This window comes from Falco biarmicus, chromosome 5 (genome assembly GCF_023638135.1).
Source record: "Falco biarmicus isolate bFalBia1 chromosome 5, bFalBia1.pri, whole genome shotgun sequence".
In the NCBI taxonomy this organism is placed as follows: domain Eukaryota; kingdom Metazoa; phylum Chordata; class Aves; order Falconiformes; family Falconidae; genus Falco; species Falco biarmicus.
The window spans coordinates 86,707,373-86,723,922 of NC_079292.1; the positions used below are offsets into that span (position 1 = coordinate 86,707,373).

Below are 16,550 nucleotides of genomic sequence, written 5' to 3' on the forward strand. Positions count from 1 at the left end.
AGAGAGATTGCATTTACTTAATGCTTCTTACAGTAAACCAGTCAATTTTAAACTTTCAAGGTTATACAATCAGCCAAAACAATATTGGGGGGGTGGGGGGGTGAAGCTGCCTGTGGAATTTACTAGTAGAAGCATTTCATATGTCAAGCAGCAAAACTGTTTATTCCACTAAAAAGAATACTCCTTGAATTACCATTGCGTATGAGAAAGGCTAGCTATTCAGACTGCACAGCCTAAAGACTAAAATAATTTGCAGAAAAGATTGGTTGCTGTACAGCATTCTTTCTTCCTTAACCCAGCCCGTCCTGGATTTCACACAGCTTTTAAATTCTCAGATCTGTTCTTAAAGCTATGTCGCCATTACTTCTACTCATCACAGCAGGAACATCGCCTCCCTCCTCCATGCACTGCCCACTCCTAGAGGGGGAAGAACTTTTGTTTTCTTTGCTTTTCTTCAGTTACCTGAGATTTACCTGCCTGAGCCTATGGAGTTTACCTGGGGGCTGGAGTGAGCGGGATCAAGGAACTCTTCCATGTCCAAAACCACAACCAGAGAAAAAAATGGATTGTGCTTAAATGAGTCACATCCAGAGACACTCAATTCCCTTTGGATACGTTTGCACTAGCCAGATCTTCATTAAGGTCTTCATTAAGAGGGAGGGGTGTTCTCTAGTAATGGTTTGGGGAGAGGGGGCAGTGAGAAGGGGTTACGTGTGTTAAAAAAATTACCCAACCTTTCCCTTGTCCTCAGAGCGGCTGAAAAGCTAGATTACACAATGCCGTCACACCATCCTTTTCCTTGGAGAAAAGTAAAACCATCGCCCTTCTCTTCCTGTGCCCACCAACCCTAGTCAGCCCCTTCAGTCCTGGGAACTTTGGTAAGGGGATAAGCGTACAAAGCAAACTGCTTGCCAGGTAAATGTTTACCATGCACACCTATCTCATAAAAATCCAGAAGTTAAAAGCCTTTTCCAAGGGAAGAGCCTTGAATCTGCTCATGACATGAACCTGCCTTTGGATCACACCAGCTGGACCCTGAACACAGGATGTTGAATCTTACTTCTGAACATTACAATGTCCTTATTTAGATTAGAAAAAAAAAAAAAGTTTAACCTATGTTTTATCTTCAAGGTATCTCCCGAGAGTAGTAGCTCCTCTAGGAGTCTCAAATCTTACAATCTGTGTTAGAGATTTTACACAGGAATGTTTGCTGTGCGTGCTGCGTTATTTCAGACCTCCATGACTGGCTTTGACTCGGGGGAAAAAAAATATAAAATCTATCTTCCCCATTTTCTGGGAATTATCCATGCCTAAAGTAGCATAATGATTTGCAAAAAATGTTTTTTCAGATTGAATTGACTCACACCTGCTTTTAACTACAGCTCCTCCTTCCAGCAAGCGACATGCAGTCACTCCAGTTGCATAAAACCACTACAGCTTGTAACGTGCGGTACTGTTGTGAGTAGAGGTAGAAATGTGAGGTAGAATTGTCTACTGATGAGTGTACAGCTGTAGTAGTATCCTACCTAGGACCAAGTTCCCTTAAGTTCTGTCCTAGCTTGTGTTATACTCATTTGAAAAGATGAACCATTAGGGCGGACATAAATGGGGGAAGAAATACTCTCCTTCCAGTCCTGAAAGTCTGCATGCAAAAACGATGCTGCCACGTAATCCTGCAAAACGTATGCCTGAAGATCAGCACGGTTTTGGCTCAGCCCCCACAAACCCACAAACCCCCCCACAACGACACCTTTCCCAAGTTGGTAACTTAAGCGGACAATAGAAGAAATTAGAAGCAGCAGAACAACCGTAGAGGCAAGAACCACCCTTCGTGAAAGGGCTCTCTTCAAAAAGCAGCCTCAGAAGCCCACCTACATGATTCATACACCACTTTATTTAACGTTCTTTTCCTGTTTGCCCAGGTTCATGTCAAGGGTACAGCGACCCGGGCTGTTTCCACAGCAAACTTTCATGTCCGCTGCAATTTTCCCTTTCAAATTCAATACAGTAAAATGAAATGAAGCAAAATGAAACAATCTTTATATACCAGTTCAGCTAGCATTGCCTAGCCCTCATTGTGCTGCATCTCTCATCAGCTCTCATTTACTCAGACAAGACAGAAAAGATTTGCAGATCCTATTACATTTTCCCACCCTATTTCCCATTCTGTGTGTAATTTTTTCCTTCAAATAATACTGATTGTGTCAACTGGAGGGGAGGGGGGGGGGTTGGGGGGGGAGAAAGAAAGAAAGAAACAAGCATTCTTTGTGTTCTCTTCATAGTAATAAAATATGAAAAGAAGAATTCATGAGAAAACAGCTGAATTCCCAGTGCTTAGCAAATGGACCTGGCTACAGACACATTCTACTTCGAGCAGCATCTCCAACTAAACCGTCAAAGTGTCAGGAAGAGTTGTGTGCACTTTTGTCAGTGAATAATGTGGAACACAGTGCACCTCCTACCAAATGAAAGGTATTTTACGGGGAGGGGAGAAAAAAGAAAGTCTTTTGTATACCAGCAAAGTGATGAGAAAAAAACCAAGACCAGGGTAGGCTGGTACCAACTATTTTTTCTTTAAAGGAAAAAGAACCAAATGTTTTAAAAGGTAAAAATAGTGAAGGGTTAAAAGGAGTAAGTGAACTGGTAAGAGAAAGCAGAAATACTAGCTTTCTTTGCAACCCGCCTAAAGATGTCTGATTTTACAAGCAGCTCCGTTCAAGCACATTTTTTTCTTTAAGCACATGCACGCTCTCACCATAATCTTGAGAATAACAGCACCCTTTCTTTTTCCACTATCTCCTGCCTCATACATTAAACACTTTTGAGTGTTTGTAGCAAGCAAGGCAACGGATCTTAAAGAACCTCTATTCTTTAATAAAGATCCTAACGGATCTCTTACTAAAGAGCCTCTATTCAACCTCAGACCAAGAGCACAAGGAAGTTGAATTAAGGCTGCTTTGTCAACTTTAATTCTCATATTCACAGATCTGGCTTTAGATAAGCAAAATATTCTTTCACCTTTTTTAGTGTATTTGATTCCCTGGATTTTCAGATAGCCAAGTGAGAAAGACAACCTGCTACACACTGACATAGCAGTGCTTTGTGGTCATTGACAGCGTGGCAACCTTCAGGCTCACCAGACAGACCACAGCCTCTTCAGTGAATTAACAAGAGGGTGATGCTAGTACGCCCTCCTTATTTTCATCAAACAGCTGTTGTCAGGGTGGGAGATGCACAAGTGTCAAGAAAGAAAGGAAAAAACCAAAAAAAAAAACCTTCCCTGCCACAAAGGTAATTCAAAGCATCGTTCCAAACTATGAAGACACAAGAAACCATAGAAGACGTTACCAGAATAATTTAGCATGGGTAAAACAAAGTATTTTCCTCTAGCACCAGATTTATAAACAGCACACCCGCAGCAGAAGCAGCTCTCCCCCCAAATTATGTTTAAAGCTAACAAAATTAACTACAAATGGTTAAAACTCAGTAAAACTTCCAGCAAGTGAGAGGTTGTTCTAACGGTCACTGCAAGACAGTGAAACCTGCATCTAAGAAACAGACAACGTCATGGGGCAGCCCAGAAAGAACACTAGGCAGGCTTTAAACAATTTGGAACATCAGAAACGTGTAATTTTAACTTGCACAAACATGACAGAGGCACAGATTCAAGGAAAATGCCACCTAATAGTAGAAATGGTGGCTGATTAAGTGGAACTCTTCCTGCATGTAACGTTATGCTCAGGAAGCTACGCCCTTTCAGCCTGGGGGACGAAGAAGCAGCGCCTGTGTCGGTTCCCAAGTCTTCTACATGCTCCCACTGTCCTAGGGATCGAGACGCTGATAACAACAGTAAGTGAAAAAGGGAAGATTTTGTTCAAAGGCAAGGGAGAGCACTGCGAAACAGGGACAGAGGGGCAGGATGGGTCTCTGCCACCAGGAATTTTGTCATCTGTAACTTCAGTCACTTCCTCCCCAGAGAAAACAAGCATCACCCTCATCATCACCAAACAGACCTGCTGCTTAATTTGATGCCAAGCTAAACTAACTTGATTCCCACCAGAGAAATCCTCCGTGGTCTTCCTCGCACACCTACCTGCATTAACCTGAGTACGGAAGGTCCTGCTTGCTTAATGCAGCCCTCTCCTTCCCCGGCAGCACAAAGACTAATTCACTACTCTGGGAGGAGGGGAACCCCCACCCACCTACTATTCATCTAGTTGTGTTCATAAAAAGCACTACCCTGACCATCCTCCCAAAACTGCCCCGCTCCTGTAAATGTATACATTACAAACACACAGGTCTGGAATTTACAGTCAACAAACAGCAATACAAACAACCGTCAGAGAATGTATAAACACTCAAAGGAGCAAAAATACTCAGCCCGGCTGCACCACACACAGTGTTTATTTATCTCCCTCGCAGCAGATCAATGGGAGAAGACATTCAAAACAACTTCTTAAACAAAGTGTCACTTTGTGTTAGTTTATGTCAGTGGGGCTTCTTCCAAGTACTTGTGTCACAGTAAGATATGGATGTGTTTAGATAGTTTTCTTGTTCCTTAGCTCCAGTCGTGGCAGCTGGGCACGAGCGAACAGAGGGGAGAAGGGCTGCTAGTCTGATCGAGTTACTGATTTAACATTTAGAGTCTTTGCTGCTCAAGAGAAAATTGCTGTGTATTTGTAACCTGAATGCAGGTCAGTAACTTTAAAAGGTCAGGCTGAACGTTTAAAACGTTTTTGTTATTAATTCCCCACCGGCTCCCAGTTGTGTGAATGCCAGGGAGCAGCCTCAGCTTCTACAGAGCTGAGTAGCATTAGCCTGCACCTCCAAAGACCAGGTCCTCAAGAAGATGCAAAAGCAGTTTTGAAGCAATAACTTTCTGCCATACAAGCAAATAAATTCTCTGTTCGCTTGAGACCTACTTCTTAAAGTGCAGGAGGCACAGATTTTTTTTTTATCGGGGTTTCCTCATTTGTTGCTAACCCATCAGCCTAAACTCAAAGCAATCGAGTTTTCTCCATCCACTTACTACACTTTTTAGGAATACACAAATGACTTCAGTGCTCTCTTGCAGTAATTTACACAGTTATCACAAAGTTTGCTGATGCTTCTTAATAGCACAGAGAACTCCCGATAGTACACTGCACTTCTCTAACTCCTTTAACCCAGGGATATCAAAGCACTTTGCACACAATACATTTGCCTTACAAACTGCCCCCACTGTCCTAGGTCCGTACCACTGTCCGCACTTTACCATCAAGAAAAACTAAAGCAGACCAAAGTAGTGCTATTTGGCAGGGTTGCACAGAAAGCAGTAGAAATGGGAGCAGAACGTGAGTTTTCTGACTTTCTAGCTCCACAGTTCATCAGAAGGCCAGCCATCTGAGATGGTGAAATTCAACAGAGGTTATGCTTCTGCCTCAGGTAGATTTACATTTCTAAACAGGCAAATGCTGTGTGTGGTTTATGCTATCAACCTTTCAAGGCTCCTCTGACTCTACAACAGCTTTTAAATACTATGGGGAAATGCTCACAGGAACAGGAGAACTTTGGGGGTTTCTTTCCCCAGGATTACACTTCCATTTGAAAAGATGGGGATGATCGCAAAGAACATACCTAGAGCATGACAGTAACTTTCAAACTTACTCCCCTCTGATATAATATGCCCAGCTTCCAAAGGGTAGAGAAATCATCCAGTACATGAGTGACTGCCATTTTTCTGTTGGTACAACAATCTAACCAAGCACCTGCTTCCTGCAAGGCTGTGTGATGCCAAGGGATCACAGGAAGAAGTCAGAGTTTTCCCTGTTTTGGTAGATCACACACACTCTCCTATTGTGCCTCATCAAAGAGCTGATGACGGAGGAGTGGATTGCACTGAAAGAACAAACAGGCACTGGAGCTACTGACAATAAATGAAAGTAAACACCTATGGAAGCAGCCTGGTTGTGGAACAGGCTACTTCAAGACAAATTCAAGTCTGAGGCAAACAGACCGAGTTCTCCCAGAACAGCACCTAGAGGCAGCAGTGACCTGATTCACCATCATCAGTTCATGGGAAGCCGTGCATCAGCTTCAGAGGATTCTGACCAGACAGGGAAGCATTCAGTCTCAGGACTCTGGTGTATCTCCCTCTTGCTTAGAATATTTGCAGCACATGCTCCCCTCCTCCATGTTTAAGGCACTAGACGATGCTGGACCATTGGTACGTCTAGGCTTCTAACATCAGAGTAAGTTTGTAAGCATAGATGGGTATTTGTGACCACACATCTGGAGTAAACTTGTTTTGAGCGTCAGTGTCTTGTGGAGTAGTCACAAAGCCACACAGGCAATACTATTAACTTTCAGGCTCTGGTTTAAGCTATAAGTTACTGAAGCTTTGCTTTACTTCCTACCTTAAATACAATTGAGAATTTGTCTCAGCTCCCCGTAAGTAAGCACCTTCAATGATTAATCTTCCAAGGCAAATATCCCTGGCATTGCTGGTGCAGTAACCTTCTAGTACTGATGGCCTGATACAGGAGCAGTCGTTTGTTTTAATGACTTCCAAAACTCTCTGAAGATCCTTTACCCAAGACTTTTATGAGCGAGTAGCTCTCTGCTCTGGGAACGTCATCTCCATTACTAAATGAAAAAAAAAGTAATGCATACGTATCCCACACCAACAGTGAAACATAATCAAATAAGGAATACTGGTTAGATATTAGACACTGAGCACTGAAGAACATAGCTTAGTGAAAACCGATCCTGTTTCATGGGAACACACAATTCTAGTTTCTAATTTAGCACTAAGGAGGAAGAAGAAATGCAGCCTAACGTACGTTCCACTGATAAGGCACCCTACGTTGTTATAGCTTCTAAGGGCATTACACTGAAAGAAACACATTTCGTACGCTCATGCGGTACCTTCCACCCTACAAACATATGATCAACTGCCATTCGTGTTACAGTATCAGTATCCTACTTACCAGTGCTTAAAAGGTGACTCTACATTAGATTGAGAAAACTCCCTTAATTTGTGATTTTCAAGTTAAGCATTCTGACTTATCAAGTGGGGGCAGCTTGTACCCAACCCATTACAAGACTCCTCTGCAATATATTTGCCCAAATCAGTGCACTCAAACTCCTCCAGAAATTATCCAACAGCATGAGCTGGCTTAGAAAAAAAGTCTACCTTGCTGTGAAAGAAGACATTACCCCACCAAAACTATCAAACTATCACCCTCATGGCTTGCCCTTTTTTTTTTTTTTAGTTTTATTTACTTTTTAATGGAAGCAAAACCCCCTGTCATCTCACCTACTCCTCTTTTAATAAGGAATGACTGCCGTGACTACCCCCATCTAGAACCACCATTCACTGCCAGCACCTCTGCTCTCCTCGTGTGCTTAGAGAATAACTGATTAGCACTTTGCATAATTAACCTGATTAGCACTATGCATAATCAAACTGATTAGCACTTTGCATAATTAAAAAGAAATAATAATAATAACAATAATAAGCAGTAGGTAATAGCAAAAGCTGCTAGTCCCAATGCCTGTTCGTTAGCTCTAGGATTAGTTTAGTGCAGCATAATTTATTTCTTAAAACTATTTTTTAAAGATGCACAAGCTCCTGAGAAATACAAGTTTAAAAAGTCTCATTTACTTTCAAGATCACTAGTGAAAGCGTTGGCTCTTCCAGAATTACAACTTCGGATTTCTTGTGCCTCCCTCTGCTGCAGCTGAAGACATTTCACAGGATGATGCCTGACCAGATGGACCACTGGTCCGATTCCCGCATCTGGCTGCAGTACTGCTTTTGGATTCATTATCACAGGATACAGAAGCCTCCCTCCCATCTTTTAATGCATATATCCTCGCAATGTACTTCAAGAGTAGGAAACCTGTGTTATTTTTATTGTCAAGATGGGCAAGGTAGTAAGACGCATATCCTCAAAAGTACGTAGGCACTAAATTCTCTCCTGCCCTGAACCATTACTCCAGACCACAGGAAGTCTGGAGAGGAACACGGAATTAATCGCATTCCTACCCCTAAGCCTGCACTACTCTTCCCCCCATTTGAGCATCATTCTTCTCTGTATATGTGCTTTGCATCCTGTTCAAGAATGTGAGAGAAAAAGGAACTTTGACTGCTAGCCTGTCCCATCTCCAGTGTAAGTCTCCCAGTTAGGGCTTCAGGATTAACAACCACCTCCCAGGGTCTGAAGAACCTGTGTTGCTAAACCTAGCTAGACTGCAAACTGTGTGGAACATCAGCGTTAAATGTCTAGTGACTCAGTCCTTGTCGACATTAAATGCCAGACACCCTAGAGGAGCAGTGTCCCAAGCGAGTGGGTAAACCACTGATGTTTTCAGTTTATTAATGTGGCCTCATCCCTCCTAGTCACACCACTATAGCCTTTGTTTCTCCTCACTTCATTAACCTCATCTCTCTCTAGCATCCTTATATTATAGGTTAGATTTTCCTTGCATTCCCCCCAGAGCAGTCTTCACCTTACATCATCTATTATACCTTCAACAGCACCTGAAATACTCACTGCCAACCCTCCACCACGTCCTTACAACCACCCTGCCTACCGGGTAGCAGACACACATTACGGCTTCCCTGCTGACTGCTCAGCCAGCGTGGCTGGGCCACCGGGCAACTGGGGAGTCACTTTGTTCCAAGCGATCAGCTCGCCTGCCCTGCAGCCACCCAGGCAGGAATCGCTGCCGTCGGACTGCGCACAGCCCGGGCGCAGCGCATGGCACGGACCTGTCCTACAACAGTGACAAATATTCCCACTGTGCTAGAGTTCCTCTCATAAAGTAAGCCAATGAGAAATGGCAGGGGGAAAGAGCAATAAAAGAGAATCTTACCATAATTAACTGGAAACATATTACCCATGCACAGGGGCCTCTCCATCACCCCAAGCTAAAGAACTCATACGAACAGTGAAGGGTGCAGAGCTAGTCACTCATTTCACAAGTTGCTTAGTTTCAGAAGAAAAGCGTTGTTGTAGAGATTTTTCAAGTCCAAATGTTCCTGGGGAAGGTAGTTCCAGTAATTCTGGGAAGGAAGCCAATCCCTTGGCTTTATATGTAAATATTTAAACAACATTATTTTTATATACATATTTTTTATACACATATACATATACATCTTTAGACTTCCAGACTTGCAAAACTGCAACGGAAAAAAATATGCCAGTCGATGTATAGCTATCGGCTCACCTGTCTGAGCTATGATAACTGACCATCAGAAACAAAATACGATGACTTCCAAATAATTGTGCCATGTCATCTATGTATACTAATCCACCCAAACAGAAGAGCTGAAATAGCAGGACTATAGATTCTGAAGCAGAGAGATTAAAGTTTTAAATTTTACCTCCTTAGAAGTAGCAAGAACACAAGGTTCATCAATTTCAAATCTTTCAGAGCCTAGATGGATGCAGTGTGCTCCATCCACAGGTGTGGTATCTCCAGCTTTGGATGACACAAAGCTTCCCATTCCTAGCATCTTAGCACCCTGACACCTGACAGAAAAGCTGTGACTTCATCGTGTTTAGAAAGGTCACTGCTGCTTCAGGCTTAAATCAGGTCCATACCTCAAAAGGGATTACCTGGTAGAAAATGCAAGTGAAAGAATAGAAACATACCTGGCACTGAGATTCTGTGAATAAATAAAATTAGATTGGGGGGGGAGCTCAAAAAGCTTTATAATTGTTGAGGAGGAGGTTGATAAAATGGGAGGAAGATGATTTAGTGAGAAGGTATCCCGTCACAGTGTATGATGAATAAATCAATCCATGAAAATAAAATTTACCACGTAGATTCCACCTGTATATACTCAGGAAGCAAAAAACACACCCTAATACAAGGTACACGTGTGTAAATTCATGGCTATATGATTTAAAGAAATCAAATATTTATGAATACAAAATTTACACGTCTGTTCAAGTATGTGTATATAGCACAACCAGCGTGAGTTTTAAGAAAAGATCACATAAGTGTACATACATATACATAAAAGTATAGAAAAAAGGACCAAGAGTAGCGCAAGCCTTTTAGAAAATATTTTAATGGCTTTAATAAAAAGCCCTCACAAAAAGTTTGAGGGGCTTCTGCAATCTTACATTTTTCTATTGCAAAATACACCTGCTTTCTTTTCTTTCTTCCCCCCCCAAACTAAATATTTCTTCCATCTAATGACTCTCTTTATTAGACAGCATCTAATTTGCATACATTTACATACAATTTAACTGCTAGCTTGTGAGAACAAAGAAATGGCTCTGTATTGTACTGAAGGACAATACTCAGAAAAGGAAGGTATAAAAACCAGCTAGCTCGGTGGCTGTGTATTCTCTTTGTTTCAGAAATACCAGGATTTTTAAACACACCACTTAAAGGGTGAAAAAGATTATTTCATCAAACAATGAAAAAAGATACAGTGCAGCTCCCTTTTAACACATTCTCTCTCTGGCCTGGTTAATGGGATTTAAGGGTCCAATATTTCTTTGCTTTCTTCTGTTTCCTTTATTAGAACTGATGGATTTAATTCTGTCACATATTTTACTTCATATTTTATTCCTATAACAATCTATGCTGAAGTTCAGCTCCAATGCTAATTCAAGACCATCTTCCTTCCCTTGCAATCAGCCTGGAACACAACTGAACCACCTCCGACGGGCATGAAGTACTCTGCCCTCCATGCCCAGGGCTAATGGATTTTAGAGAGAGTTTGCCAGAATTCCACCTTGTGGCAACGAGTCCAGAGATAATGAAAACTTACCACGTAGCTGACTGGGCATCGACAGGAAGGGAAGCTGGGCTGAGCTCCGCTGGCGAGAGCAGGGAGGGACTGTGGTCAGAGTAAATGCAGGATGTAAAGGATGTGTCAAGCCCTCTAGTTCCCTAAAAGAAGAGGAGAAAAGGATCTTCAAGATCTGGCATGAAGCAAAAACCTTTAGAAACAGTTGGCAGGAACTCCATCACAGGCCCTACCGCACGCATGACACAAGCGCAAAGCGTTTTCCTCCGCAGGCAGTAGGAGCACCAACCACAGAGAACGGCTAGAAATCGAGTACTTGTGGACTTGACATAAAAATGTTGCAGAGAGAAAAGAAAGCGTGATTTCAGGGACATCCTCTTGTCCCCTCAAAGGTGCAAACCCCAGCAAAACACCTGGGTCTGCCACTGGCTGCTGCCTGCATGGTGGAGCTGCTTGCTCCGTTTCCCAGCGCTGCCCTTCCCAATGCCGACTGCGCCCAGCGGGGCAGAAGCAGCAAAGCACCAGCATTCAGTGCTGCGGGGACGGGGCTAGGCAAACCCAGCTGCTCCAGTGGCACGTTACAAAGGCCTGTCCTACAGAAACGTAGCAAGTGAAACCTTTCCTGGTGTAAGCATACCTACTGCAACCTAACGGAATGGGACTACTCGTGGTAAGAAGCATCGGGCCACGTTAGCTCGCATACAAAGCGGGCAGTCACCTGCTCCATTCCGTTTGCCCCAACCGGCCACGTGATGCACGGTCCAGTGGCTTCACATGATCAGCAGAAGGCCAAGCGTTAATTTCATGGGCATTCTCACGCCAGCATGTGTGGCACAGTAACACCACGACTGGAGATACAGGATCCACATGACAAGCTGTACATAGAAGAAACTTGTGCTGATACTGCCCTGACGTGTCTCACTGGCACTGAAAGGACATTAAACATTATTTTCAGACACAAATTTTAATTTAAAGCTGGCTGAAATGTTAATGAAGTTTTAGCTTTTTTTCAAAGGGGAAAATTCCCTACTGCTTACAAAAATGTGGGTTTTTTTTTTCCCTGCCTGATCTGCTTCTAATGACATATAGCAACCAAACCTCATAAATGAAATTAATCACACCTTCATATCACTCTCCCTTTTCAAGGATGGAAAGGTTAGGTGTGATCTTCAGAGTTACTGATGCGTATCGAAGTGCAGGTTTTAGAAAACAGTGGAGAAAGTAAATTCCAAAGCCACAGTTCCTTTAACTATCATACCCTATCCTCATAGCTATATCCTGCTGAAATCACTGGGTTGTTATCTTCAGAGCCTTTGGAGTGCGGCTGCACTACTATGTAAGCTGATTTTAATTGCAGCTGCCACAATCCCACCCTTCCTTCAGCTCTTTTCTCTCCTCACCACATGTCCCCACGTCCATCCTTGAGTAAGGACTGGATAAACGCCTGGTTCAGGGAGCTTTCAGCTGAATGGAAATTTCATGTCCATGTCTTTTCAGCCACATGAACCCCCAGCTGCCACTCAACATCCAGGCATGAAACTTGAGGGTTAGAGCAAAGGAGGCAGCAGAACTGTACAAGCGGAGGAACAGCAACACAGCGGCATCACCATCGCTCAGTTTAAGCTGCTGTGGACCTGCACCTTGAGATGTCTAGGGCTGCTTTGGTATGACATGGAAGAAAGGGTCTTACCACACAGCTGAAAGCCAAACCGATCATGGCTTTATAGGTAAAAAAGCCCCCCCCCCCCCCCCACGCTAACCTAAAATAAACTGGCAGGCCACGTGGATCATACAGAACACATGCAGTCTGCTCCTGATGAAAAGTAGCTTGAGATAATGGTGCACTGCTACGACCTGCACCAGGGGCAATTTCCAAGTGGCAGGTTGAATTAGCCTCAAGTGACATGCATTACAGTAATGCTTCCCTGAGGCAATAAGGCAAGGTCCCACATTCAGAAAGAAAGAATTGAGCTTTCTTGCCAAAGGCAAACGATAAAGCACATGATTAAGAACCACTGTTAACAGAACATCCAGAAGCTCCTGAAAAAAATCTTTCAAGGACTTCAGAAAATACATCTGGAAATAAAAAGCATGAGTTTCCTTTCACATACCTACCGTTACAGTACAAAGTACCTTTTTTGCTACTTTCCTGGAGCACAAGTGTCAATTCTGTCCTGACTTAAAAACTAAGCCTTCTAACCATCAGCAACTACACTTTCTAACCTTTCTTCAGCATTTCTGAAGTCACTCTGCCCAAACAGTTATGCAGGAGGTTGTGGGGTGAAATCCGGATTTCAGCTGAATACAGAAGACACTTCAGTCCAAATCTCTTCCTTTAGCTTGCCTGCTCTAGGGGTGACAAAAATTGGAACATTTCAAACACTACAAGAAAGATCCTTTGGCAGTAAGGGATCATCCAACACCATACTCTACAATATCTTCAGGAGAAGGAGTCACTGAGGACAAGCTTCACTAGCCAGTTAGCATCCACAGATGATTCATCACCTTTGGAAATTACAGTAACTGAAAGAACTAAAAGAGTCAGAGTGGACACCTGATCTTCATCAGCTCAACAACCAATACCCCCCTTTCAGTACCAAGGTAAAGAATGTTTTTTTTATAACCGAATTATATCCAGACCTCAAGGGCAGAATACTAGATCAGACATAGGAATTGTTTCTTTCAACAATAATGAAATAATGCTTTCATACGCTGCATTACATACCAGCATACGTGATCCTGAAGCAATGGCATCTGCACAACTACTTGTTTTCATTCATGTCTTCTATACACCCTAAAGATGGCTACAGTTATTCTATCAACCATGGGCAGCTGCACAGGTTGTTACAAATCACATTCTGGTATGTGACCCCTATGCAACAGGCTTGTTTCCTCAACAGGAGACTCCCCTTTTCCTCAGCTGCCTTTAAGATACAGCCCTTATCAGGAAAACCCACCCATGCATATACTGTTGCTGTGGTGTCACTGAATATTTACCTCTATGAACAACTGTTCCACTGGAAAACATGCATACGTATGTACCTACACACAGAAAATACTCTGGCAAATACCTGTTATTAATCTCTAATGATGACAGTATCATTGGCTCACCATCACAATTGTTTGATTAAATTAATTTTATTCTTTCCAGGTTACAACAGGTGCCTACGTCAGTTTTGACAGTCTTTAAAACAATAAGGAGAATCTAAGAATTTTAAATGATGCCAATACTTTAAATACTTTCTATCCAAGTGCTCCTGATTGATTTAGAAGCGTATTACCACAACACCAGCCTCAAGTTTTATCTTCACTTTAACAATTGTTCTTGGAGCTAAAAGTAGGTTAAGCAAATTGTTCATCGGATTTTTCCCTTTCTTTTCTTTTGTTGCTATATACTACACTGAAGCAGAGATTGGAGGTTGGTGTATGCAGAATATTTCAGTGAAAAGTAACTGTCCTTTCACCTAATTAAATTTTGGCATTTATGAAGTTCCACTTTTTGTATATAGCTGTCTAATTACATTTTGTATTACACATTATGGGTGGAATTATACAAAGAAACAAGAGCGTTGATTCTCTCTCCACTCAAATCATGGTGAAAAAGTTCAAGTTCAATCCACCAGCAGCACATTCAGGCCAGCTTCGAGTGTTTTTGAAAATCCTCCCCCTTCCAACCTGCCCAGAAAGCAGGCAGAAACAAATAAAATTTCACCACCTTGTGTCTGGGAAGCAACACCTACCAGCTGCAGCTTGCGCAGTTCTGTCTAGTTAAGATGCTGAGAATTCCCTTTTAAATACAAACAATATTTCTGAAGCTAGTAAATTCTTTCAAGCATTCACTTTGATTCGATAAATTATATTAAATACAATTTGCCTCAGCAGCATTTTAAACCATGACAGCCAGAGCACGAGTAGGTCAGTTTGACATACCGAAGTAAAATCTATGCAGTTGTATATCCAGCCTAGATTATGCATGCAGTCCCACACTTCCCGAGATAACAAAATTACCCGGCTTGCACTCCAAGCCAGTCAGAAACTGTGTAGTTGCAGATAGCGAAGTCAAGCCCGAGCCAATCAGTCCTGCTAAGCAGCTGCTATCTCAGTTGCTTATTAGTTCACCAGTCCACCAGGCACAACCAAAAGCTTCAGATGGGCTTACAGTATGCACAGAACGAAATCGTCTCTGCTTTCAAAATACCACAAAAATGCAACCATGAATGAATACTATCAAAGGGCGGAGGTAGGAGAGAGATCTATTTTAAATTTTCTCCAAACATTTTTTTTTTATACACTGGAAAGAAAATCCTTACTCTTGAATACTGTACAATAACAGAATCGTGCTGTTTGTTGGCAGAATGCTAAGTTTCATTTTCAGCAGAAAAAAATCCATATAGTGTTTTTTCCCCTGATTTAGATGGGGTTTAGGTCAACCTTAGCTACATACAAATTAATGTTTTGTTCAAATTACAGGGTAATTTTAATTAGGACACCCTGTTAGACATCCTGTTGTTCTATTTAATGGACTTTCTCAATTATAAGTAGAAACACCTCCCCACCCGCCTGCAACTTAAAGTAAAAATTATGCTGAATAAATATACGAAGATAAAAATTATTATTCTGCATTAGATCCTTTTATTTCTGTTAATCTTTATTTGGCAACTTCTGTATCCAAAGGGCAGAGTTCAGAATTCCACACCCATTAAACACCTGTTTAAAAACCACTTGAAGCACTGGAACCAGCCAAGTATGTCCCAATTAAACAGAAACGTTGGCACTGCTGTCCCGAGTAAGGAACACCCATTGCCATTTGCTCTCATTAGGTTAAACAGGTTTATTGGGATATATCTGGATTCCTGATTATGTGCATTGCAAATGGATAGAGAACACCAGAACAATAAAATTTAATTCAGCGTGGCCTTCTGTCCAGTTGTTGAGCACAGAATTTTGGGAGAAGTAAAAACTGGAGCTTCGGGAAGCGGACAGGAGTTACGTGCACCACAGGAGAGAACTCACACTTCTTTCAAGAAACAGCCTGGCTGACATAAAGAACTGGGCTGGGACTTCTTCTTGAAAACACTCCGAGATTAAGAGCCAATTCCCTTTTTCTTAGCATCTCCTCCTCTGAACTGTGTATTAGTTTGATTCCCTTACAGAGTTTTATTTGTTAGTTATAAGCACAATACGGTATCTCTTATACTCACTTCAGTGTTAAATCGGTCACTGATTTCTTGATTTTTTATGTTTATGAATTCAGTGATGGAATGAAAAGCCCAGAAAATAAAAGCTCTGTTCATAGATCAGACACAGTACAGCAAGTTTTCCAAATATTTGCCAATTTATTTAAAGGCTCTTCCAGAGACACCAATTGCATGGCAAACAGAAGAATCTCATCTCTAGCATTCATTTAACCTCCTGGCCTCCGTCAAGGATGTGGACATGCTTGCCAATAAGTGACAAGTCAAGTGGTCTTTCCCCAACCACCCAACAATACATTTCAGGGTGGTGCCACTAGACAGAATCAGAGAAGAGTGGCAGTGATTAAAAAGTATGTCTGAAACGGTTCTAATATCCATGCTCAATCCTCTATAATCCCACTTCATTATCAATTTATTAACTTCCTTTGTTGTCCTTTCTGTCACCCTCCTGTGCTAGTCACTAATGTATCTTAGTTTTGAAATTGCTCTACTCCACATGCACAAAAAGCTATCACGCTTCTGTCGCATGCCGGTCCGAGACATGTATTCTCGGGAACAGAATTAAGACTCGAAATGGAGTCAAGAGCCAAGGAACTTTGTTT

General features: G+C 42.1%; 1 protein-coding gene across 7 annotated transcripts in view; it reads right to left on the reverse strand.

Moving 5' to 3' along the window:
• Window positions 1–16,550, reverse strand: part of ZBTB20 (zinc finger and BTB domain containing 20) — a 519,609-nt gene that overhangs the window by 381,157 nt on the left and 121,902 nt on the right. For 6 of the 7 annotated variants that reach the window (XM_056341444.1, XM_056341443.1, XM_056341442.1 and 3 more), the window contains one exon: window positions 10,775–10,896. The exons of the other annotated variant lie outside the window; for it this stretch is intronic. The gene's annotated coding sequence lies outside the window, so the exon portion shown is untranslated. The remainder of the gene's footprint in view (window positions 1–10,774; window positions 10,897–16,550) is intronic. 7 annotated transcript variants of the gene reach the window in all.